The following is a 25,052-nucleotide window of genomic DNA, read 5'->3' as shown; positions in this document are numbered from 1 at the left end:
CTCTTTCTTTCTTCTTCTTCCTTCTTTTCCTTCCTTCCTTCCTTCCTTCCTTCCTTCCTTCCTTTTCTTTTCTATTTCCTTGGAAAGCATGTTTCATCACCTGCTGTTCACCAGGCACTTGACCAGTTGTTGGAGTCAGAGAGGAATAATTCATAGTTTATTACTTCAAGGAGGCTGGTGTCCAATGCGAGAGGAAAATGTGTTAAATTCTTTCTTTACAAGTATCCTTTTCACACTTTTGTCGCTGTTGTGAACATGAGGAACAAATCATACACCAAAAAGATATTTGAGTAGAAGAATACTTTAGAAACATCTTAAGACTGACACATTAGGGTTGGTGTTTTAATCTCTAATTTGCCAATTTTCTTTCTTAAGCCATGTCCTCGGTTTCTTCTTTCCTGGAGTTTGAGTTACCAAGCCCCATGCATTCTGGGGGTGGGCCACAGGCGTTGAGAGACATGAATCAGGAACACCGCCCAGTAAGTAGGTTATGATAACAATCCAAAAAACTAATGCTCCAAGCTTAGAGATTCTAGAGCCACAAACACACAAGAAAAAAATGCCCCCAAAATGACTGGAAGAAGACCTTGCTTAGCTCTGAACCACCTGTCCCTCTGCCAAAGCTACACACTAATCAAATGCCCTGCATGAGAAACATTCTAGAGAAAATCAGGTCTAATTAGATTGAGCACTTTACTCAATGTATTAGTTTTCTAATGTGCTATAAAAAATTACCATAAGGTGAGTGGCTTAAAACAACACAAGTCCATTTCCATATCAGCAGATCAGAAGTCAGAAATGAGTTTCACTTGGCTGAAGTCCAGGTGCCCTTGGGGCTTGTTCCTTCCGGAGGGTGTAGAGGAGAATCCTTTTCCTTGTCTTTTCTGGCGTCTAGAGTCTGCTGTGTTCCCTGGTTTGTGAACCGGTCCTTGCACCGTTGCAACTTCTTGCTTCCGTTGTCCTCGTCTCTCCTCATTCCTCCTTTTGACCTTCTTGCCTCCCTCTTCTAAAGACAGTTGTGATTACACTGAGCCCCCTGGATTTCCCTGTATTGAAACCTATGTTAATCATATCTGCAAAGTCCCTTTTGTCATATAAGGTGAACAGTCACAGGTTCCGAGGACCAGGACATAAATATTTTTGTGGGGCCCTTATTCAGCCAGAAGTCAGCTCAACCAAGGGAAAAATTCTGATTCACTCAAAGATGTGGGCTGGAAACAAGGCTGAAATGTGGACATTATGACGACCCATTGCTCATTCTCCTAGACTGTTTTTTCATTGCTCAATATGAGAGTTTTTCTTTCTGGGTCAACAGAGACATAGACTCTGGTTATTTGTTTCACCATTTCCTGAGAAATGTTCCCAAGTCTGATGTAGTTTGGTTTACACTCTTACCCCAACGTTGCTTTTGGAACTTGATCCTGACCAATTTTCTCCTATCTATCATGGAGGTAATTGAGTCCCATTGGTATTGACATTCAACTTGAGAGATTTTTCCTATTCCTCCCCTTCCTTTTTAAAAAACTTTCTAGGGTTTTCACAAAATGTTGTCATTGGAGTGCCAGCTGTAAATTTCATTGTTGTGACAATTTCTTTAAATATTGTAATGAACCCATCTAATAAGATGACATCTAATTTTGATGTCCATCAGATAATTCCTATGAAATAAATAATCAGCCTTCAGTTTATAATCTATACATAGTTCAATATAGTCAATATAGTAGTTTCTTATTTCAACATTTTTCAACAATTTTTATGGGAAGAGAGGGTCAAAGTCACATTCTATTTAAGGTCATCTATGTTCACACTATTACATTCACATTATCACTTGTATACAGATAGCACTGAACAATAACGCATATTTGTTGGTCTTTTCTCCCCAACTAGATTATTAGTTCTTAATAGGAACAGAACCTTTGACTTTAGCACCCTCAATGATAACTGATAACAGATTGGCCACATAATTGGCAATCAAATTATTTTTGGTTGATTGGCTAGTCTTTTCTTAAAAGTCACATTTGGCTGTATGATCTCATTGCTTTTTTAAACAAATAGAATGTGTGGAAACTTGGATTTATTTTTAACAAGAAAAAGAGTGGTGATTTACTTTCAAATAAAATATAAGATTCTTATTAATTATAACTCTCCACGATAAAATTTAAAATAAATAAGTAAATGAAATTGTACAGAAATGTGTTGATTGCAAAAGTAAAATATGGTTGTACACTGATTGATTGCTGTTTTTTTTCATCTTCAGCTCTCTAGTGATCTTTAAAAATATCAATGTGTCACGGGGCACCTGGGTGGCTCCGTCGACTAAGTGTCTGAGTCTTGATTTAGGCTCAGGTCATGATCTTTCGTTGGTTGAGTTCAAGCCCCACATCGGGCTCTGCGCTGGCAGCGTGGAGCCTGCTTGGGATTCTCTGTCTCTCTCTCTCTCTCTGTCCCTCCCCAGCTTGTGCTCTCTCTCTTTCTCTCTTAAAATAAATAAACGTGAAAAAAATAATAGATAGATAGATAGATAAATCTATGCGTTGAGGCACCTAGGTGGCTCAGTTTGTTGAGCAACAGACTCTCGATTTCAGCTCAGGTCATGATCCCAGGGTTATGGGTCCCACGTTGGGCTCTGCACTAAGTGTAGACAAGCCTGCTTAAGATTCTCTCTCTCTTCCTCTGCACCTGTTACCCACTCGTGCTCTCTCTCTCTCTTTAAAAAAAAAAAATCTATGTGCTGCTTTATAATTCCATTAGTTTACTACCCCACCCTTGATTCTGATTTATATATCACTGTAATCTTAATATTTACCTTATTTAAAACCTCCATCTTATTTAATTTTCATTTTTAATTTTTATCCCTGTGTTAAGGATACATAAGAGTGCACGGGTCACAACGTACAACCCAACAAATCTTCATAAAGTACACCCCCTCCCCATCATCTGATGCAGGGACAGAAAAAGGACATCACCAGCATCCCAGACGCCCCCACCTTTCCTCTCCAAGGTCTGCCCCCTCCCCACTTCTCAGGCCGTAGAGTAATTTTGCTTGCTTTTGAACTCATTTTATTTTAAATGAATCCTTACTAGTGGCCAACTTTTAAAAGATTCCGATTTCTACATATTCCCACCCCCCTCCCGAAAAAAATTCCTGGGGGATATATTTTCTTTCCTCTCTTTAAAAGATGAATTTAATGATGCAGTTCATTATCCCAATAATGTCATGTTCATAATTAAATCCACTTTTCTCTGACTTGCTAATAAGCTTCCTATGTTTCTTTCCTCTCCGATCCTTTCAGAAAAGCCTTAAAAGTTCCTCTACCCCTTCTGCCCACACATTCCTTCCAGGGACTACTGTCCTTTCCTGTCCCTTGCAGTTCTCGGGCTTGCTCTAGTCTGAATCTACCCTCTTTCATATTCTCAGACAGAGATCATTTTATAGCTTTCAAGATGAAACCCTCTATTTTCCTTTGTGAGTCCACAGTACAGCTGTACTCTTCCTTTCTTAAAAAAAAAAAATCCCATATGTATTAATTATAGAGTGTTGCTTAAATTTCTAAAGATTCCTGGGGCACTTTTAAGCGTCTAATAATTCTCGTTTCACTTGGCCGATTAGCTTTATTCTTAAAATTTTAAATCTGGAATTAGGCTTTATGCTGTTTGGGGCTACGTGTTCACCACATTTTACCAGGCCAAATTCAAGTGGTCACGGGGGCCTCATCCTTATCCACTTCCCTCCCCTTTGTTCGAAGCAGATTGAGACTGCGGCTGGGGCTCTGTTCTCTGCTTCTAACATCAATGCTTCTCTCTCTGACCAAAGAACCATTTGGATGATGGATATACCATGTGCTTGTTTCCCAGAAGATGACTAGAATAACTCTCCCCAAGGAAATATTTTGAGCACTTGAAGGAATTTGAAGAATTGAAAATTCCAAGTACATCTCATATTCTTGATACACTTGAACTCTAGGGACACAGAATGTTATGGAGGATAAAGCTCTTGACTAGAAGACAGGAAATGTGTTCTTATCTTGGGGAGGCAGCTAACCACCTATAGGGAGGCCGGGTCTTGACATTTTCTTCCTGTGTGGTATTGTGCTACAGGGATCCTCCGTGGATGTGACAAGGGAAGTACCCAGTCCCTCTGGGGGCACAAAAGAATCTGTAAGGGTGCATATTTTCATGATCCCAAATATAAGAGCAATGAGTCAAAATCTGGGGTTATAGAGATACATGGAGGCTTCACTGAAAAAGCATCATGGGAGAACATAGATTTAAAAATGTTGAAAACACTGAGCAAGAATAACCTCAGATTACTAAGAATCTGATATTTATGAAGAAGATCTTTAGGTTCCTTTCATTTCTGGAATTTTTGGTCGCATCAGTCATTCTCTTTTCCAGTGCCCTGCCCTCTGTGGAATTCTCTATAAATTATGCAGTCCCCACCCAGGGTTTCTGGGCTTTTACGCCTTCGGATTTCCTAATGAAAATAAATAATTCCTTCTATTCAGTAAGAAATGTAATAAAAAACCCAAGGACCAAGTCCTCTGAGCAAGAAGTTTTCTCACTGACCCTCTGCTGATGTTCCCTACAGCTTGGTTTTACCGGGATTTGGATGCTGGAGAGAATGCGGACTGAAAGCTCAGATCTGAGTCTTTTTGGTCCTGTGGGGTGCACTAACTGTGTGGATGGAGGACGTGCCATTTCATCTCACTGGTCTCCATCCTTGAACAAAGAGTCACCATCTTGCTTCTTATATAATGCAGAACCAGCCTAGAGTCAGCTCTGGGATGAGGTTTTTTATTACAGGGAGACCAGGAGACTCTGAGGCTCTCAGCTGGCCCAAAGAACCTTCCAACTAGAGTAGCGTTTTTCCTTCAAATAGATCCAGATTGGGGTGAGGGGCAGGAGCCCCCAGAGAAAACCCCTCAAGGAAGAACCAGAAGAGAAGAGTAGAACTCTGGGGACCAGGGGGCTTGAACAAGGTGAGTCCCATTCCCATCTCAGACCTGCTGGGATATCAAAAAGGAGACTGGGGTGACAGAACTTGCCAGCAGTCGCCTGGTGGTGGGGGCACATGGGAAACAAACTATGGGGTCTCATTATTACCCTCATAGTTGTAATCAGGGAGGAAGGGAAGCAGGAGGAAAGAAGAGTAGGTCAGAGGACTATTGGGAAGAAGTTTGAAGATGATCACGATGGAAACTTTTTTGAATAGTGTTTTAAAACATTAAATGACACCATATCATTTATGTGTTCTTTATCATTTGGCCTCATGAACAATGGATCTATAAGAATGAAAATCCAAAGACTGACCGGCAGCCGGCAGCCTCCCAGTGAATTTTTCCTGTCTCTGCACCCTGAATGCAAGGTTCTGGAGCCCTGCGGAAAAGGGACTGGGGATGGAGGTCAGCTCCACGCTAGCAGAAGGCCTTCTCCTGTACAAGTTTGCTTGCGTTGGCATGGAAAAAGGAAACTTACAAGCACAATTGTAAAGGAGTTACTTGCGTGAATAGTGAGTGACTGGAACGCAGGGAGCCAAAAGAAGGTTAAGCGCTCTTACGGTCACGCACAGGCACGTGCGCGCGCACGCAAACACACACACGCACACACGCACGCACACGCGGGAAAGAAAACACCTGAGAAATGGACCATACTTCCCCTAATGACTGCCGGGGACTGACCGTGGACTCCTTCCAGCAAATGGCAGGATGAGCAATGAGGTTCTTCCTCGGGCTTGGAAGCATTTTGGTCAAAGGAATGGAAGGGCTGAGCCTGTTGCGCTGACTCCCACAGGAAGTGGTGGGCCGAGAGCGCAGCTACAGGCTTTCCTGTGCGGCGTAAATTGGCCCAGTTTGCGCAAAACATTCTTATCTGATGAAGGACTGGAAGTGTGAGTGCGTGCTCGAATGTTGGAAATACTGCCGGGTCTCTGCTTCGCTGCTCCCTTGGTTTTCTTTCTCTGCTGTCCCTTCTTTGTCTTTGGCCATCACGCTGCGCTCCTGGTACTTTTCTAGCTTCTCACATGGTTTTGATTAGGAAGGACAAATGTAACCGAGAACAGAAATGCTCCTAGTTTTTCTCATGTTCTTTCAGATGAATGTGCTTAAGTGTTAATCTTAAGTGTTGTAGGCTTGGGGATCAGGAATGTGTATGTATGTAGACACATATATATCTCAACCTAAAAGGGTCCCATTTTTATCCTCGCTGTCTTGGAAAAAGAAGTATTCATATGGCACAACCAAACGAGGCTTGGCTAAAAACTATTCTTGGGGCACTTGGGTGGCTCAGTCGGTTAAATGTCTTGACTTTGGCTCAGGTCATGATCTCACGGTTTATGCATTTGAGCCCTGAGTCAGGCTCTGTGCTGACAGCTCAGAGCCTGGAGCCTGCTTCAGATTCTGTGTCTCCTTCTCTCTCTCTGTGCCCCTTGCCCCCCCCCCCCCATCTCTCTCCCTCTCTCTCAAAAATAAAATAAACATTAAAAAAAACGACTCATAAACTGAACTGGCAATCAGATGTTTTGATTTTCAGTCCTGGCTCAGCATCTAGGTAGCTGTGTGGCCTTGGAGAATTTATCTGAAGTTCCTGGTGTTGATTTTGTCCTCTCTAAACATGACAGGGTTGGATTAGGTACTCTCCCAGGTGCCTCCCCGGAGATTTTGATTATCTGTGTCAGGTGCATTGGTACTAACTTCATGAGATAAGCCAAAATGAGGCTCCTTACCTACACAGGAAAATGAAGGGGGGAAAAAAATCCAAGTCCTTGTATTTGTTTCCCTAATGAAATTAAAAATGATCAGAAAATAAAGTCCATTGCAATTTATCCACACCACTTTATTAATGACCTAGATGTAGCAGGAGCACAGAATTCAGAGCTATGCACAATCCCAGACATCTAGAAAGCATACAGTAAATGTTTCCTGGAGGATATCCTGCTCAAGGTGCCGACAAAGTGGCATAACCCAGTGGCAAGAGCCCCAAATTTATAAAACTGAGCCTCAAGTCTCTGCCCCACCTACCCGTCGTTCCATGCTTTAGAACTAGCCATTGGCCTTTTCCAAGCCTCGGTTTCCTCAACTGCAAAATGGGACAAACATTGGCAGTTCAAATTTGGGGGAAGAAACAAATGATATAACGTGTAGGAAAATGATTAACAATGTATAGAATACTTGGAAATATTCTGGCACCATATGTAACCGTATGTTACATAGGCCTTAGGCCGTAAGTTAAGGAAGTTGGTCTCTGTGGTCTATGATGTGCCTTCCAGCTTTGAACATCCTTTACTCCGTGACTTGGCTGGGCTTCTGTCCCAGGCTGCAGATGTAACTGACACCTGCTGTGTCTGGAAATTTGGAGAGAGAGGCTGGGAGGTTCCTGTAACTTCACCCCTGGACCTGCCTTGCATGATGTGGCTCCTCCTTCAGAGACATCAATGGGCCTATCGATTCATCTTGTTAACCTTTAACTGCTGCTAAGACATTCCACCCTGGGGCTCCCTGTGCTGTTATCATCAAAAACACTCTAGACCCAAAAGGCAAGCCGTTTGCCCTCCTATCAGTGTTTATGCTTGTAATCTAAAGGAGGAGAAAAACATGTCTGTAGTCAGTAGGAAAAGAAGTCAAGTAATGTACTTTTCAGCTTCAATTGAGTATTTCTTGCTTAGGTTTTCCCATTTACTGAAAAGGAGTGAATGGCTAGTAGGAATATCCTAAACTCACAATGAAATGGTTGTGAGAAATGATTGTTGTAAGAGTCACCTGAAAATCTAAGCTACATATTGTGAAAGTGGGTTTATTGTTGTGAAGTGTAAGGGAAGTGTCTTTACCAGAAGGATGTGGGCTCACAGCTCTTTCACCTTCGGAAGACCTGGGCTCTCCTCCAGCCCGGCTGTCAAGACACCTCGGAGTGCTCCCTGGACTGTGAGCGTTCCCACGGAGCAGGTTGTTGCACAGAAGGTGTGAAAGAGGGCAATTCTCCAGGCTTTAAGAAATGAAGAATAAAAGCTCAGAGGAATTGATCAAGGAACAAAAACCTCAGTTTTACGATGAAAACATCTTTCGAGGTTTGTGATACTCATTTTTGTATTTTGGGATCAGTTTTTACTCACTGTTCTCTCTCGCTTATCCCAAAATGACTGTCAATGTGATTATTCATCACCCATGCGTCTGCGTATCACCAGTATGGCAAGGGGTGTCTTTGCTATTTTTAGACACGATGGTTATACAAGCAAAAAGGGCACATTCCTCTTCCATTCTGCGGAATGCCGGCCACCCCCTGGCATGGGGACCGTTCTGAAGCAGCCTTTTCCTTCTGGCTATACAAAGGCTTTCTTTGACAGGGGAGTGTGCAGTGGGTTGAGGGAAAGTGGAGAATAAAGGAAAGATATTCCCAGATTTGAACTTGAACAAAAGTTACTGCTGACAGCCGAGTTCACTAATGGTCAGAACTGAGAAACGCAGGCAGCCATGGCATGACTGGGGGCTGGGGACCAGCACTCTCTGCAGGCAGGGACAACGTCTCTGACCACTCACAAGGGTGGGACGTAGTTTGAAAAAATCCCAGAGGGCAGAATTGATCTTTGGGGATTTGCCAGCCTTTGGTTTAAAGGCTTAGTAAATATTTTGGTAGGGAAGGGATCATAACACGGGGTTCTAATTAGCACGAGCCCTTGTTGCTGGTGATCAGGGATACCTGGCTTTGGGGGCTCCCTGCTAACCCGCTGCCTCCCCTTACCTTCCCGTCCCACCCCACCCCCCACCCCCCGCCCTCAGAAGTTATCTTAAGAACCTGAACTACCTCAACCTGGAGGCAGGGCTGAAAAGAGGTCACCAATGCCTTTGCCCGTGACCTACTTGCACCCTCGACCTTCAGAGATGAGAACCCGATAAGCCGCCCACACCCAGTGGCCTAGGATTCACTGGGCTGTCATTTTGGCTGGGAGACAGGACAGCTTCTGGCAAACTTAATAAGCAGATTTTCTCAGTGATAGGAAAATTCTTGCTTAATGCAGGCAGCTCTATTTCCCGTGGTTAAAGTATTCAACCTAGAGAAGATAGCAGAAGTCACCTGACCTGGCGTGAAATATAAACGAACGTTGTCTTTTTCTTTAGTTTCCCCCTCCCACCTTTTTTAAAGCTTCCATTTTCTTCTGGGAGGTAGGCTTTATCTTTACTAGGCCGGGCTCACGTAAGATAAGTTGGAATTAGGGAACTGGTATAATACTTAACCTGCTTCTAGACAGCAGCCAGCATCAGCATCAAGCAGAGCATTGAAGTGCTTTAATCGCTTGAACAACACTGAGTGCTTCTCCTGTTACTGTCACTCTTACGATCTCTATGCATGTCACCAGTGGCAGAGAAGGGACGTCGTCAAACTCTCAGAGGGCAGAGGGCAGAGGGCAGTAAATGGAACCTAAGTAAAAACTAGTTCACACGCTAGCATCTGCTCCCCAGACGTCTCCAATCTCGAAGTCTGAGGAAAACCCAGGCTGCCGGGCTAAGCGAATGCCCCTTCACCTCCGACTGTCACAAAAATCGGATCCTTCCGCTCTTCTACTCTCTTCCACTTCCCAGTCTGGAAATGTCACTTACAGAGGGGGGACTCCCGGGGCACCTGGGTGGCTCAGTCGGTTGAGTGTCCGACTTCAGCTCAGGTCATGATCTCAAAGTTCGTGAGTTCAAGCCCTGCATCGGGCTCTGTGCAGACAGCTCGGAGCCTGGAGCCTGGAGCCTGCTTCGGATTCTGTGTCTCCCTTTCTCTCTCTGCCCCTGCCCAGCTTGCCCAGCTTGCACTCTGTCTTTCCCTCTCTCAAAAATAAATAAACATTAAATTTTTTTTTTTTTTTTTTTTTTTTTTTTTTTTTTACAAGGAGGGTCTCCTGGCCCAACAGGTACACTGCCTCCCCAGCCACTGTGGCGCTAAAAGGTAACAGGTTGGAAAGTGATTGTCAAAGTTTAAGATGCACAAAGTCTGAAGTCTGCAGAAGCGTATTTTTCAGTTTTGCTACAAAAGGGGTAAATCTCAAAAGAGCTCTTTTCTTGTAACAGTCCAAGTAAACAAATGTCGCAGGCATTTTTACAATTTAGCAAGTCTGCATTTCATCAATTTGCTGGGAAATTAAACAATATACCTATTAAAACTCATTAAAAAAAAACTGGGAACTCTAATTCTGACTTTTATTTATAACTCAAGTTCAGTGAGTTGGCACCAATGTTTTAGAGAGACAGAGTATGACTCTGAGTCAAGACCAAATTGATCCCAGCTTTCTCAATTTGCGAACTTCCTTTTTGTTTTCTGTTGCTTCTATAGCCACTGTGATGCTGTTCCATTATGAGGCGGCCGGTCCCATATGAACCATTCTAGCCCTGGACAGACTAGGAAAGGGAAGCGACAACATCCAGCCGTCCGAAATCAGTCTTGGAGTGAACTGGGCCGGGCCCCTGTTTCGGCAACGAATGTTAACACGCGATCAAAATCGTCACACTTTGTTACCAGTGGGGATGGGGACAGTCATGAAGAGCCCAAAGGCCATTTTACTAAGCCCATCAGCTGGGTAATGACTTTTGCAAATCAGCTCTTGGTACCTTCATTTTGATCCTCCTTAGATGCAGAAGCAAAAACCACAAACCACAGTAGAAATGCTTTAGGCTTTGTAACATGAGAAGCTAGAACATACATACTGACTCTACTCCTTACTGTAAATATATGATTTTGACAAATTACTTCAGTTTTTGAAGAACAAACCTCAGTTTCTTTCTATGTAAGAGGGATGCAATAATATCATATTACATATGTTAGGGTGTTGCCTTGGGGATTCAAAACATTATTAAATGCCTAATGTAGAGCTTCGCACATAGCACATCCCAAAGAAAGCGAGCCGCCATTGTTACTTTGTCAAGTGCTTTTTCTGTCTCAGTTGAGATGATCGTGTGGGCAGTTTTTCCTTCATTTTGTTGATGCGGTGTCCTACAGTGATTCATTCTTGTACGTAGAATCATCCTTGCGTTCCAGGAGTAAAACCCACTTGGCCATGGCGTATAGTCTTTTAATATACTACTGTTGAGTTCAGTTTCCTAGTATTTTGTTGAATATTTTTGCATCCATCTTCATAAAAGGATATTGATTCTATGGTTTCTTTTCTTGTAACCTCTTTGCTGGGTCTGCTATCAGGGTAATGATGGCTTTATAGCATGAATTAGGAAATGGTATCGCCTTCAATTTTGGGGAAGAGTTGAAAATTCGTGTTATTTATTTATTTATTTTTAATGTTGGCAGACTTCTTCCGTGAAAGCATCTAGCCCATGACTTCTCTTTGTTGGAAGGCTTTGAATATTGATTAGTCTCCTTACGAGTTGTAAATCTATTCATATTTTCAATTTGGTAGATTCAGTTTGGGTAGATGTGCATTTCTAGGAATTTGTCCATTTTGTTCAGTTTATCCAGTTTGTTGGCATACAGATGTTCATAACATTCTCTTTGATGTCTGCTTTTAGTTATCGGAGTCTTTGCTCTTTTTCCTTCACTTATCTAGCTACAGGTTTGTCAATGTTGTTGATTGTTGCAAAGAACCAATTTCGGTTTTACTGTTTTTTTCTATATTGTTTTTCTATTCTCTATTTTGCTCTGCTTCAATTTTGCTTCCTTCCCTCCTTTTGTTAGCTTTGGGTTTAGTTTGCTTTCTTTTTCTAGTTCCATAAAGAGTAAGTCTAGGTTACTGATCTGAGATGTTTCTCTTTTTTAAATGCAGGCATTTAAGCTACAAATGTCCCTCTTAGCACTGCTTGTCTGTATCCCATCAGTTTTTGTGTGCTGTGTTTTTAGTTTCCTTTCTATTTGTCTCAAGGTATTTTCTAATCTCCCCGTGATTTCTTCTTTGATTCATTGGTTACTTAAGAGTATGCTGTTTAATTTCCACATATTTGTGGGTTTTCCAGTTTTCCTTCTGTTACTGATTTCTGGTTTCATTCCATTGTGATCAGAAAAGAAACTTCATATGATTTCAATCTTCTACAATGCATTTACGATTTGTTTTGTGGTCTAACATACAGTCTACTCTGGGGAGTGTTTCACGTCCGATTGAGAAAACTGTGTATTCTGCTGTTGTTGGGTAGAGTGTTTTGTATATGTCTGATAGATCCAGTCGGTCTGTTGTGCTGTTCAAGTCCACAGTTGCCTTTTTGATTTTTCTGGCTGGTTGTTCTGGTCATCTTTGAAAGTCTCCTACTATTATCTTAGAGCTGTTCTCCTTTAAATTCTGCTAATGTTGCTTGATATATTTTAGAGCTCTGATAATATGTATATCATATATTTTTATAATTTTGATCTCTTCTTGGTGAAGTGACTCTTTCATCGATATATACCCTTGTCTCTTGTAATATTTTTTTACTCAAAGTCTGTCTGGTTTAATATTAGGATAGCCACCCCAGCTCTCTTTTGGTTATTAATTGCATGTAATATCTTTTGCGTCATTTAACTTCCAACCTAAATCTGAATTTAGAGCTAAAGTAAGTCTCATGTCCACAGCATATTGTTCAGTTTTTAAAAATCTATCCTGCCAACCAATGCCTTTTGATTGGAGTGTTTAGTCCATTTGCGTTTGAAGTAATCATTGCTAAGGAAGGACCTTCTTTTGCCACTTTGTTGTTTTCTGTATGTCTTATATCATTTTCTGTCCCTTATTTCCTCCATTACTGCCTCTTTTTGTGTTTACTTTTTGTAGTGATATGTTTTGATTCCCTTTTCATTTCCTTCCATGTATATTCTATAGATGTTTTCTTTATTGTTACCATGGTGATTACATATAATCTTTTAAAGTTATAACAATCTAATTTAAATTGATACAAACTTAATTTCAGTTGCATAAAAAACCCTTCTCATATAATAGTTCCATCACTCTTGTGTTATTGATGTCACAAATTACATCTTTACACATTATATACCCGTTTACATAGACTTATAATTATGTTCTATGCATTTGTCTCACACACCCTGAAGTAGAGTTAAATTCAAAGTAGAGTTAAATCCAAAATTATAGAGGATTAAAAATTTTTCAGTCTCACCCTTTGATTTCAGGAAAGGGAAATGGGCTGGAGGTTGAATGAATGTCCAATGATTTCGTCAATCATGCCTATGTAAATGAAGCCTCCATAAAAACCCAAAGGATGGATTCAGAGAACTTCTGGGTTAGTGACGTTGTGGAGGTGTCTAGAGAGGATGGAATGGGTCCTATGCATCTTCCATCTGGCTGTTCTTGAGTTTTATCTTTTTATAATAAACCAGTAACCTAGAAAGTAAAATGTGTCTCTAAGTTCTTTTAGCCACAGTAACAACTTAATGAAACCCAAGGAGGGGATCATGGGAACATCTGATCTCTAGCCAGTCCATCAGAAGCATAGGTGACAACCTGGACTTGGAATGACAGCTGAAGTAGGGGCTGTCAAAAGGGGGGCAGTTTTGCAGGACTGAGCCTTTAACATATTGGACCTGACAGTCTTAGAATTGAATTCATTGCTTGGTAGCATTTGCAAAAAATAATCTTCCAAGAAGGACTTCCTTTAACATTCTCTGTAGAACAAGTTTTGTAGTAATGAACTCTCTCAGCTTTTGTTTTTCTGGAAAGTCTTAATTTCTCTATCACTTTTGAAGGATAGTTTCTGGATAGAGAATTCTCATTTTAAGTTTTGTTTTGTTTTGTTTTTGGTTTGTTTTTTCCCCAGCGTGTATTAAATATATCATCCCACTGCTTTCTGGTCTGCAAGAGTGCTGCTGAGAAACTGGAGAATAATCTATTAAGGATCATTTGTCTATGATGAGTTGCTTCACTCTTGTTGATTTCAAGATTCCCTTTGACTTTGGCTTTTGACAGTTTGATTATGTGACTTGATGTGAATCTCTTTTGGTTATCCTAAAGTACGTTGAGCTTCTTGGATTTGTATATTCATGTATTTCATGAAATTCAGGATGTTTTCAGCCATTATTTCCTCAAATAAGTCTCTGCTACTTTCTTTCTCTTCTGGGATTCCCATAATTTATATACAGACATATTCTTTTTGCTTGTTTATTGCACTTCACTTTATTTTGCTTCGCAGATACTGCACTTTTTATAAATCAAAGGTTTGTGGCAACCCTGCATTGAGCAAGTCTATGGGCACCATTTTCCTAATAGTATTTACACACCTCGTGTCTCTGTCACATTTTGACGATTCTCACACTTTTGGTAATTCAAACTTTTTCATTATTATATTTGTTATGATGATCTGCAATCAGTAATCTGTGACGTTACTATTTGTGAGTTTTGACGTGCCACACCACACGTGTGTGTTCTGACTACAGATAAGGTAGAAACAGCAAGAGAACTAGAATTAGAAGTAGAACCTGAAGATGTGACTGCATTGCTGCAATCTCATAATAAAACTTTAGCAAAAGAGGGGGTGCTTCTCATGGCCGCTCAAAGAAAATGGTTTCTTGGGATGGAATCTATTCCTGGTGAGATGCCGTGAAGACTGTTAAAATGACAACAAAAGCTTTAGAATTTTACACCAATTTATTTGGCAAAGCAGTGGCAGGATTTGAGGGGAATGACTCCAATTTTGAAAAAAGTTCTGATGTGAGCAAAATGCTATTAAACAACATTGCGTGCTACAGAGAAATCATTCATGAAGAGTCAATTAATGGCCAACTTCATTGTTGCTTGATTTTAAGAAGTTTTCACAGCCATTCTGACCTTCAGCAACCACCACCCTGGTCAGCCAGCAGCCATGAACATCAAGGTAAGACCCCTTATCAGCAAAAATATTACTACTTGCTAAAATATCACTCACTCAAGTGATGGTTTATTTTTAGAAATAAAGTATTTTTTAATTAATCTTTAAATTCTATTTATTTATTTATTTATTTATTGAGAGAAAGAGAGAGAGAGCACATGCAGGGGAGGGTCAGAAGGAAGGAGAGACAGAATTCCAAGCAGTCTCCACACTGTCAGCCGCAGAACCCGATGCAGGGCTTGAACTCATGAACTGCAAGATCGTGACCTGAGCCGAGATCAAGAGTCAGATGCTTAACCAAGTGTGTTACCCAGGTGCCCCATAAATAAAGTATTTTTTAACTTAGGTATGTATATTGTTTTTTGTAGACATAGTGCTATTGCATCCTTAATACGCTACAGTGCAGTGTAAACGTAACCCCTATATACATTGGGAAACCAAAAACATTCATTTGACTTGGTTTATTGGGATATCCATTTTATTGCTGTGGTCTGGAGCTGAACCCACCATATCCTAGAGACATTGCCAATATTGGTCTTCTTTTTTTTTTTTTTTTAATTTTTTAATGTTTATTTATTTTTGAGACAGAGACAGAGCATGAACGGGGGAGGGTCAGAGAGAGAGAGACACAGAATCTGAAACAGGCTCCAGGCTCTGAGCTGTCAGCACAGAGCCTGACGCGGGGCTCGAACTCACGGACCGCGAGATCATGACCTGAGCTGAAGTCGGCCGCTCAACTGACTGAGCCACCCAGGCGCCCCACCGATATTGGTCTTCTTGATGGCATCCCGTAAGTTCCTTAGATTCAGTTCACTTTCTTTATCTTTTTCTTCTGCACCCCAGACTTGAGAATTTCAGATGTCCTATTTTCAAATTCTGTTGTGTTTTTTTTTTCTCTTGCCTGCCCATCTCTGCTGTTGCAACCCACTGGTGGAATTTACATTTCAGTTATTGCACTTTTTCACTTTAGAATTTCTGTTTATTTCCCTTTTATAAGTCTTATATCTTTGTTGATATTCTCATCATTTTAATATATTATGTTCCTGATTTCCTTTAGTTCTTTGTCTATGTTTTCCCCTAGCTTTTTGAGCATATTTAAAAAAGTTGTCTTAGGGGGCACTTGGGTAGCTCAGTCGATTAAGCATCTGACTCTTGATATAGGCTCAGGTCATGATCTCATCATTGTTCATGGGATCGAGCCCCCTGTCGGACTCTGCACTGACAGCAGGGTCCCTCCTGCTCACACATGCTCTTCTCTAAATAAATAAATAAATAAATAAGTTGTTTTAGTCGTTGTTTAGTAAGTCCATTGTCAGCTTTCTTGGGAACAGATTCTGTTAAATTAAAGGAATTTGTCCCTTCAATAAGCCGTATTTTCCTGGGTTTGTTGTTGTCGTCTTCATTGAAAATTGGGTGTTACGTTATTATAACATGGTGATTCTGGAAATCAGATTTCTCCCCTTCCCCGGAGCTTGCTTTTTTTGATTATTAGAAACTGCGATCGCCACATTTGTTTTGTGACTTTTCCAGACTATTTTTGCAAAGTCTATTCCTTGCCGTATGTGTTCATTGAAGTCTCTGTTACTTTAGTTTGTGTTGAGCTAACACAGTTTGATAGAGATTTTCTTGAATACCAAGAGCTGAAAGAGACAAAAACACCGAGATAGAGATAGAGAGATGATAGAGAAAGAGAGAGATAGAGATAAAGATAGAGATAGAGATGGAGATAGAAATAGAGGTAGAGATAGAAGTACCTGTGGGGGGTGGGGGGTTGAGGGGACATTCCCCTCTCACGGCCTTGGCAGATGGGCTCTATGCAGGGTTACCGTTCCCTCGGTTAGTCTTGCTCTGAACCTAGGGTTCAGCTTACGTGAAAGTTCAAAGTCTTCTCAGACTTTTGTGAGCATACGTCTTACCTGGGTAGGCATGGGGCTTTCTAGATTCCCTTATAGAAATAACTGCTTTTGAATCTCTTGGTTTCCCAGAGAGTCTTACCCCACTCTGTCCTCCAGGCCTTAGATGGTCTCTTGTATGTCTCCATTGGGAATCTGTTACGTCAGGTGTGTACAGATATGTTTTCCCTGGTTGCTTTTATGAGCAAAGCCTGCAGCTCTTCTGGCCTGTGTTCTGAGTTAGACGAGAAAGAGAGAGCAAGTCAGTCCTTCAGGAATCCCCAGCCGGGTTAGAACAGATGTACACAGTAATTTGCAGATAAGGTCTGCTCTCTCCCTCTGATTTAAAGAGTAGAACTGGGACCTGAATTTGCCACCACTTGAATCTAAGGCTGTTGCCATTTGGGCAAGGGTTTTTTGAGTGTTTTTTCTCCCATGATTGTATGGAAGACTATGAGGTTGGAGCTTCGGAGTCCAACATCTCCCTGATGTCTCATCACTATAATTTTCTGCTGATTTACTGCATGCCAAAACTGCACTGAGAAGGTTATTTTCTCTCTGCCCTCCCGATACACCCCCACCTTTCCCTGTCCTAGTCTGTGTCCGGCAGGCTGATCTGCACAAACCGTATCAATGAGCTCCCAGCCCCAGTGGGAGGAAAAGGAGGCGATGCATTTAATTCCCTTTCTGCAGTGGACACAATTTGGCCACATCTTTCCATCCAGTGTCACAGCTCTCTTCCAGTGACCCTCTCCTAATAAAAACCAACCCTGAGATCTGTAACTGGCACATTTCTCTTCAGACCTGGGCGTGATGAAGTGCTTACCAGTCGCCATCACCTTCTGCTCTCGTAGTCCCAAGGTCCTTCACCATCCCTTGTGTGTGTCCCTAGATCGTTCCACACCTTTGTAACTTATTCTTTTATGAACATTCCTCACTTACTCAGTTTGGGAGTGCCATCTGTTTCCTGCTGGAACTCCAAGGGACACACTGCACCATTGGCTGCTATTTCTCTTTTAGAGAAATGCTTCTGATTTTGGAGAAATGTGCTCAGATACCAGCAGATTCTGGAAGGTACTTTGGGTCAAAAGATAAGAATTCACTTTCCTGAACAAATGTGTAATATTCAGGAGAACGATACTCAGCTTGGGGTTCAGAAAATGTGTCTTATTAAACACACAGCCTTGGTCCTGTAATCTGAGATGTGAAGACAAACTTATGGTCCCATTTCTACCAGGCAAGGGCCCTAAAAGAAGACCGCCCTCCTTTGCGGGTGGGCGAAGCCATCTGCTGTCACGGAATCCTGTCCCAGGAGCCAGATCGCCCCACCTTCCCCCAAACTGACAAGTGCCGAGCTGCAAGTGCGAAGGGAGATATCGATTGTCTCCTGTGTCTAGAAAAGAGCTACGTACGAGGCAAGATCAATTACATTGATTGCTTCTTCTCTGACTCATTCTCCTCACTGTTGACAGGCCTTTCTTAAGCACAGACCCAGTGAAGCCATTTTCTCTGCCAGAAGGCTCCAGTGGGTCTTGGACCACGGGACAAAGAATGACAAATGCTCAGCATGTGGGCGGCCGCTCCCACTCCTGGCTTGCAGGGCACACTTGTTCAATAAAGCTGCTTTCAGCAGGGGAAACTTTCCAGCGTGGCTCTCCAGGTAGCCAATACTTAGGCTGCTTTTCATGTCTAAGGTAAATGTATTGCCCCGCCTTGTCCTGGAAGATAAAATATATTCTAAATTCAGAAGCACAGCACTGCACAAGCTGGCCCCAGTCTTCCATTCTAGAGCCTTAGCATTTTTCCTCTTACCCTTTTGTGCCAAACCATTAGCCTGTTTTGCACTGTTCATAGCATATATGGGGTGTTGGAAATATCTGTCTGTCTAATGTTGATACGGTCCTATAAATTGAGTTTTTCTTTAAACACACAAACATACACACAGAATTCGAGTCTGAGCCAAATACATTTAGAATATTGCAATAGCACCAGATAATGCTACAAAAATTAGTTTGTAGCATTTGCCCATACATTTATTTATGTATCTTTAAAGCGTGGAAAAAGCTTATTAGATGAAAAATTGGGAAATACATTCCTTATGGAGCAAAAGCAACATGTGCCAGCCCAGTGTGCTTGTCACTGACTCTTTCAAGCAGGTGGCCTGATGGCCTTGGCCTCCTCCCTGTAGAGCGGTCAACACGTTCACACGTGAGGTCAAATCTTTTCTTAGCTGTACTTCAGCCGTCCAGACTGGAGCTCATTGTTTCTGAGACAAGCCCCAAAGCAAATAACAAATTCCTGCTGTTCTCCCAAGTTGTCTCAATTTTACCTCTCCTCGGAAAAGCCGATGACATCATTTATCTGCTGACTTTTTTAAGGCGTGAGCTTATTTAACACCCATTTACTGAATTCACATTAGAATTTCAGCTTCAGTTTCTTAAATAGAAGAGGAAAACAAAAACAGGATCTTTACAATTGGAGTTAAAATTTTTATTTGTGTTAAGCATAAGAGACTCTTAAAAACTGAGAACAAACTGAGGGTTGATGGGGGGGTTGGAGGGAGGGGAGGGTGGGTGATGGGTATTGAGGAGGGCACCTTTTGGGATGAGCACTGGGTGTTGTATGGAAACCAATTTGACAATAAATTTCATATATTGAAAAATAAAATAAATAAATAAAAAAGCACCTACAAAAAAAAAACTTTTTATTTGTGTTTACAGAAAAGAAATCAATTCTAAAGATAGACAACGATGAGCAACTACTTATCTGTGCGATGGAGATCATGGCAGGTGGATGTTCAAATGATTTTCATGCTACCATTGTTCACTGGGAGACAGTTCTGTGTGTCAGGACCAGGCTGAAAGCTGGGGAAGAGGCAGAGGTCAGAGGAGGCCACGGCACATCCTCTCAGAGCACACAGGCCTGTGGGGACAGGCGACATGCGCACAAATTGCTGTCACCCGATTAATTTTAAACTTCACTCTTTAGATAATATTTTCAAGCTCCCTTTAGTGAGCACTTAGTGTGCGATGGGCAGTCATTGTTTTACCTATGTCACTCAATTCTCATGGCAATTCTATAGTGTAGGTATTATTCTTTCCACTTCAGAGGTGATGAAAACTAAGCTCATAAAATCTGGAAAATGTGAAGTTCAATTAGCTAATAAACCCATGCCGATAAGGAGCCAGAAATTAATGATTAAAGTTATATTTTTTTTTGACAAACTCTGAAAACGCTGAAACGTAGGAACACAGCCAAGGTTACAAATGATCCTAAAACCAAATTGTCAGCTCCTGGATAATTCGAGATATTCCAAATATGTGGTCGTCAGTAGTTGACAACCCAAAAGATATCTATCTATATCTATATCTATCTATCTATCTATCTATATATATATATATTTTTTTTTTGGTTCAGAGTAATTTCTTTACCCAAATCTTTTTTAAACAAATAAACCCCCTGGAAAATATTTTCGAAGTCTTTTTTTAAGGCAGCAAAAATAAATTTAGATGCGGCAAAAAATCATTGTCAATTTTGATCTCAGCAGAAGATTTATCTTCACAAATAACCCAGGGTGGTATGTGGATGTGTGGCCAAAAGTGATAAGATTATAAAATATCAGCGAGAAACAGTCACAATAGTGGAGTCTGGGAGTGCAGATATTTTAAATTTGGCATATTTGGAATAGCTTTATTGTTATTATTGTTGTAACATATTCTGAAAGTGGAAACAGTGGGTGAGGACAGGATAATCCCATCGCTATGATGGCCTTTGGTTTCTCCATCACTTCCACGATGGGCACAAACTGTTTTCCAGTTACTTGCATTAAGACATTACAACTGTTAGAATTTGGAGAAATATGCCTCTCTTTCCGCGAAATTTCTCTGGGTGCCATAGAATGGGTTTTCTTGAGATCCTTTCACATACTAGGGACTGGGGTTAGCTACGGAGTGGCACAGGGCTTGAGTCTTATACACAGTCTCGTTTGCATAGAGGCCAGAAGTGAGTAGAGTCGAAAAGAACTGGTGAACAAAACCTGAACTGGCTTCCAGCCGCTCCCTGCAGAGGCGCCCTGCACAAATGCCAAAAAGCAGAGTGGAGTCCGACTGGAAGATGGCTCGAGAGTTCCGTGATTTTCTTCCATCAGGGAAACGGCAATAAAACTGGAAGCCACGGGCCAGAAGGCCCTGCAAGATGTCTGGGGAAAAGCAGATAATGAGGGGAACTTGACTTGCACATATTAATTCAATCAGCAGAAACTGGAGGTTTTAGTCCAGGGTTCCAGACCTACCGGAAAGAGCAATCTCTGTGAGCAGGTGTGTGCCTGTGCTTGTGAGCCTGGAGGGGCTGGGGGGGGGATGAATCTGGAAGTTGGGGACAGGGGTTCCAGTTTCTCCAGTGGCATAATGTAGTGTGTAAGCAAACTTGCTCCAGAAGTAGGCGTTGCAGATGCAAGTACAAAAACTCTTAAACCAAGGGGGTGGGAGGGAGGGAAGCAATTGGTAGTTGTAATCTTGAAACAGGATTTATTTAACAGGATTTACCCAGTTTGTGTATGTATATATGTGGCCCATAGTGCAAAGAGACTAGAACATCAACTGGAAGCAAATTCAAAAATTCGAGTTCTACCACCAGCTGCGTGGCCAGGAGCATTTTGCTTCACTTTTGTCAGCCTCAGTTTCCTCATCTGTAAAACAGAGATAGTCAACAAATCTAGTTTAGGGGCGCCTGGTGGCTCAGTCGGCTAAATGTCTGGCTCTTGGTTTTGGCCCAGGTTGATCTCTTGGTTTCGTGAGTTCAAGCCGGGGGTCAGTCTCTGCATTGACAGCACAGAGCCTGCTTGGGATTTTCTCTCTCTTTGCCCCTCCCCTCCTTGCGCTGCTCTCAGTCTCTCTCAAAATAAATAAACTTAAAAAAAAAAAAAAAAAGAATCCAGTTATAGATTTCTCGTAAGGACTCGAAGGACTGGAAGAAGAGATCAACATTGCCCGGTACTTGGTATTTCATCTCACTATATATTATAATGATCATCAAAGATCTACTTTGCGTATTTAAATAATAAAACTTGCCCTTAACGGTACATGATTTGCCAAAACGTCATTGTCTCTCTGTCTTTTTCTCCATTCCTTCCCTAGCTATTTCCTGGCATTGAAGAATTTACATGGAAAGTCAAGAGCGTCTCATTTCCTGGAACTAAAGTGAGTACGTCCCCTACTAGGTTCCTGCTCACACAGTCTCAGAAGACCCTCTCCCGAAATCCCACCAGACCTTCTCCCAGGATGACCTAAATGCAGACGGTCAGCTGGTACTCCAGGTTCCAATCAGGGAAAACAACCGTACAACCTTCTACGGTAGCTTCTAGAAGGCAGCCAGTCTCCTTATGAGCTTCTCTTTCACGGCGCCTAGAACCCAGCTCTCGTGGCGAGTGTGAGTGTCGGTGAAGAGGGCCAGCAGCCGGGGAGGAAGGCGGGCTGGTGACAGCATTCTTCACCCGTGTGGTCAGAGTTCTTCCTGATCTGTGCAATCGCTTCTTGATGTTCCAGACACAGGCCAGGAAGGCAAAAAGGAAGTGCAAGACACCATCGCACCTAGATTCCAGAAAGCTTTCGCTCCGTTTGGATCAACTTGAGAGGACGCGCTAATAAACAGGGTTTCCAGAGATCCTGGGAAGCAGCCCGGAGACCGGAGCCGGGGCACCTGGCGGGAGCTTCAGCGCGCCTTCCTCCCTGGAACAGCGCTGTCACTTGGCACCGTTGTCCTGGCAAGTCAGCCCCGTTCACAGTCCCTCTGATTGGTCAGCCCTGTCCTTCCAGATACGCCTTTCTGACATCTTGCCTCCACGGTGCTGCCTTGCCGGAGGGGGGTTCTCACCTGGGCTGTCACAGGGTCCAGCCTTCAATCAGGATGCTCCCCAGGTATTTCCAAATCACCAGGAGGAAACGTGGGCTGTGCTCCAAGCTGATTCCTCCCACCCTCCCTCCCGTTCTTTCCTCTCTCGCTTCCTGTCTTCCTTCCTTTCCTCTGTCCTTTCTACCTTCCTGCCCCTTATTTATTGACTTCCTGCTATATGCGGGGCACTAAGCGTTTGTTAATTACCTGGGGGTTAGGCTGAGCTCTTAGATTTGAAGATGAGGGAAACAGTGTTGAAAGCACCTAAAGGAGAAGAAAATTTATGGGGTGTGTGTTGCATAAATGCCCTTCGCTAATCAGAAAGATTGTGAAATGATTTGGACTTGAATAAGTCGACGAAGGGGGCAGAGGGGCAAACGGCAAAGCTCGGAGACAGTAGGTGCAGGAAGAGTGATAGCGCAAAAATAAATCCGCAGTGCATATCAAATGAATTTGTGCAGTGCTCCTCCTGTTCATCCCGACCTGGGCCGGCGGCAAGGGGAGCAGAGAGAAAAGTGGAAAAGATGCTCTGGGGAGGCGTCTTGCTTCGGAGCTGCTGACCGATACACTACGTGTGGATTCCCCGGGGATTTCCAGGCGGGTGGCTGTGGAACAGGCAGAGGTTTAGTGGTTTCCCAGGAAGGAATAAATTTCCTGCAGTGAATCACCCTGTGTCAAGGAGGATTTTTGTGACATCAGCTCCAAGCAGATCATCGAGGCTTTCCCACTCAAGAGGGCATTGGAGCATAACACCACCATGGCCCACACTTTATTTTTTCTTTCTTGTATTTTCCAAAGGGCCATTTGGACCAAAAGTGGCCTGTGGCCCCGGGAAACTCTGAGTAACGGCTTGGCATCTTAGGAATCTGTGTGTCGTGCTTTGTGGAAGAGTCTGGAAAGGTCTAGTTCTGTCTGGAAAACAAAACTCATGGTTGTTAACGTGAAAGTGTAACCCTGCTTCTTCCTTTTCTTCTAATAAATGCTGCAAACTTGAAATAAAATGAATTAGACCCCTTGGATATCCAGACATATCACTTAAAATCACTTTGCTTCTAGTGATCTAATTATATCAACTTTGGATTTTGGATGCACAGTTGCAACGCTTTGCAAGTATTTTCAAATCCTCAATATTTTCCTTTTTTATTCCCACTTTTATTTTTTTCAGTGAAGGCTAACGTCTTCCAGCCGCAGGCTTGTGGGCCCAAGTTCATCTCCGTGACTGACCCCATAATATTTACTTACATCGTTCATAAAAATACCCTGCATGCCAAAAGCTGCTAGCTGCAGGAAAATGATAAAATATAAAAATATTTAATCAGCCAGTGGGAATTCCCTTCCGCATTAATCAAAGGCTCTCTCAGAGGGCTCGCTGTGACCTTGGAGGGCCAGCAGCCCCAAGCCACACTGAAGGATACCAGCAGGAGGGAATGCCTGCTGGGAATCCACTCATCGGGGGCCCTTCATGTCTTCTGGAAAACACAGCCCGAAAAGAGGTTTTGGCTTCACTGTCAAGGAGCTCAGTGGCAGGTGTGTTGAGGCACCGTGTGGCTTTTCCATCGGGGTTTTTGTACCGTGTCGTGTCTCCTCCAGGGCCATCCCACCTGTGACACCTAGCCTGTTCCTCTCTCTCCCTACCTGCGGGGCTCAATCTGTTTCTCTCAAAGGGGCACTGTGAAGGCTTTCTTTTTCCTTTTTGATTTTTTTCTAGCTTTACTGAGATAGAGTCGGCGTATAATACTGTGTAAGTATAAGGAGTGCCATGCGATGATTTGATACACATACGTGTTGTGGAATGTTTACCACAATCAGGTTAGGTTAACACACCCTTCAGCTCAAGTATGTGGAGGGTTTTTTACTTTTGTTAAGTTTATTTATGTTGAGAGAGAGCGCACAGGGGAGGGGCAGAGAGTGAGGGGGAGAGAGAGAGAGAGTCGCAAACGTGCTTCGTGCTGTCAGTGTGGAACCCGGTTGAGGCTCCGACTCCTGACCTGCCAGATCGTGGCCTGAGTCGAAACCAAGAGCGGGACGCTTCACCGACTGAGCCACCCAGGCGCCCCTGTGCAGGTTTTCTAGGAAAGCGTTGCGGGGCAAGTGGCCCGGGAAATGACGACGTGGTGGGGAAAACACCCCCCGGGGGGGGGGGGGGGGGAGGAGTTCTGGATCCAGCCCTGGTTCCGCTGCTACGTGTCTGGACCAAGTCATCGCACATCTCTGGGAGTCAGACGCATCGGGGGTTTTCGGCTCCAGGTGTTTCAGAAAGTACCCCAAAGTTAGAGGGCGCGGGACTTGAGGCAGCTGGGCTCCTAGGCCCGTCCCGTATTCCCGTGCCAATCAACTCTGCCTTCTCAGTTTTATATTTGGGATTCTACATGCTGTTTAATTCACAAAAATATCCGTATTAAAAACGAAAGTTCAAAAACCCGCGGACCAGAAAGACTTTCCTATTCGGTATGCGTGTAATTTGGGGCTCAGTAATGTCTCAGACTCCAAGTTCCCTCTCCTTGGCGTTTCC

The 25,052-nt window shown here is 42.8% G+C and overlaps 1 long non-coding RNA gene across 2 annotated transcripts; it reads left to right on the top strand.

Moving 5' to 3' along the window:
• Nucleotides 1-12,861: 12,861 nt before the first annotated feature.
• Nucleotides 12,862-23,736, top strand: LOC113600948 (uncharacterized). Of its 2 annotated transcripts, XR_008295208.1 has the most exons (6): nucleotides 12,862-15,549; nucleotides 18,124-18,345; nucleotides 19,372-19,440; nucleotides 20,645-20,967; nucleotides 21,787-22,078; nucleotides 22,195-23,735. It is a non-coding gene; the product is annotated as an uncharacterized LOC113600948 (long non-coding RNA). The 2 variants fall into 2 exon arrangements; XR_008295207.1 differs by having other exon boundaries at nucleotides 21,787-23,736.
• Nucleotides 23,737-25,052: the final 1,316 nt, after the last annotated feature.

Source organism: Acinonyx jubatus, chromosome A1, assembly GCF_027475565.1.
Source record: "Acinonyx jubatus isolate Ajub_Pintada_27869175 chromosome A1, VMU_Ajub_asm_v1.0, whole genome shotgun sequence".
Classification (NCBI taxonomy): Eukaryota; Metazoa; Chordata; class Mammalia; order Carnivora; family Felidae; genus Acinonyx; species Acinonyx jubatus.
This window is presented reverse-complemented; position numbering and strand designations above follow the sequence as displayed.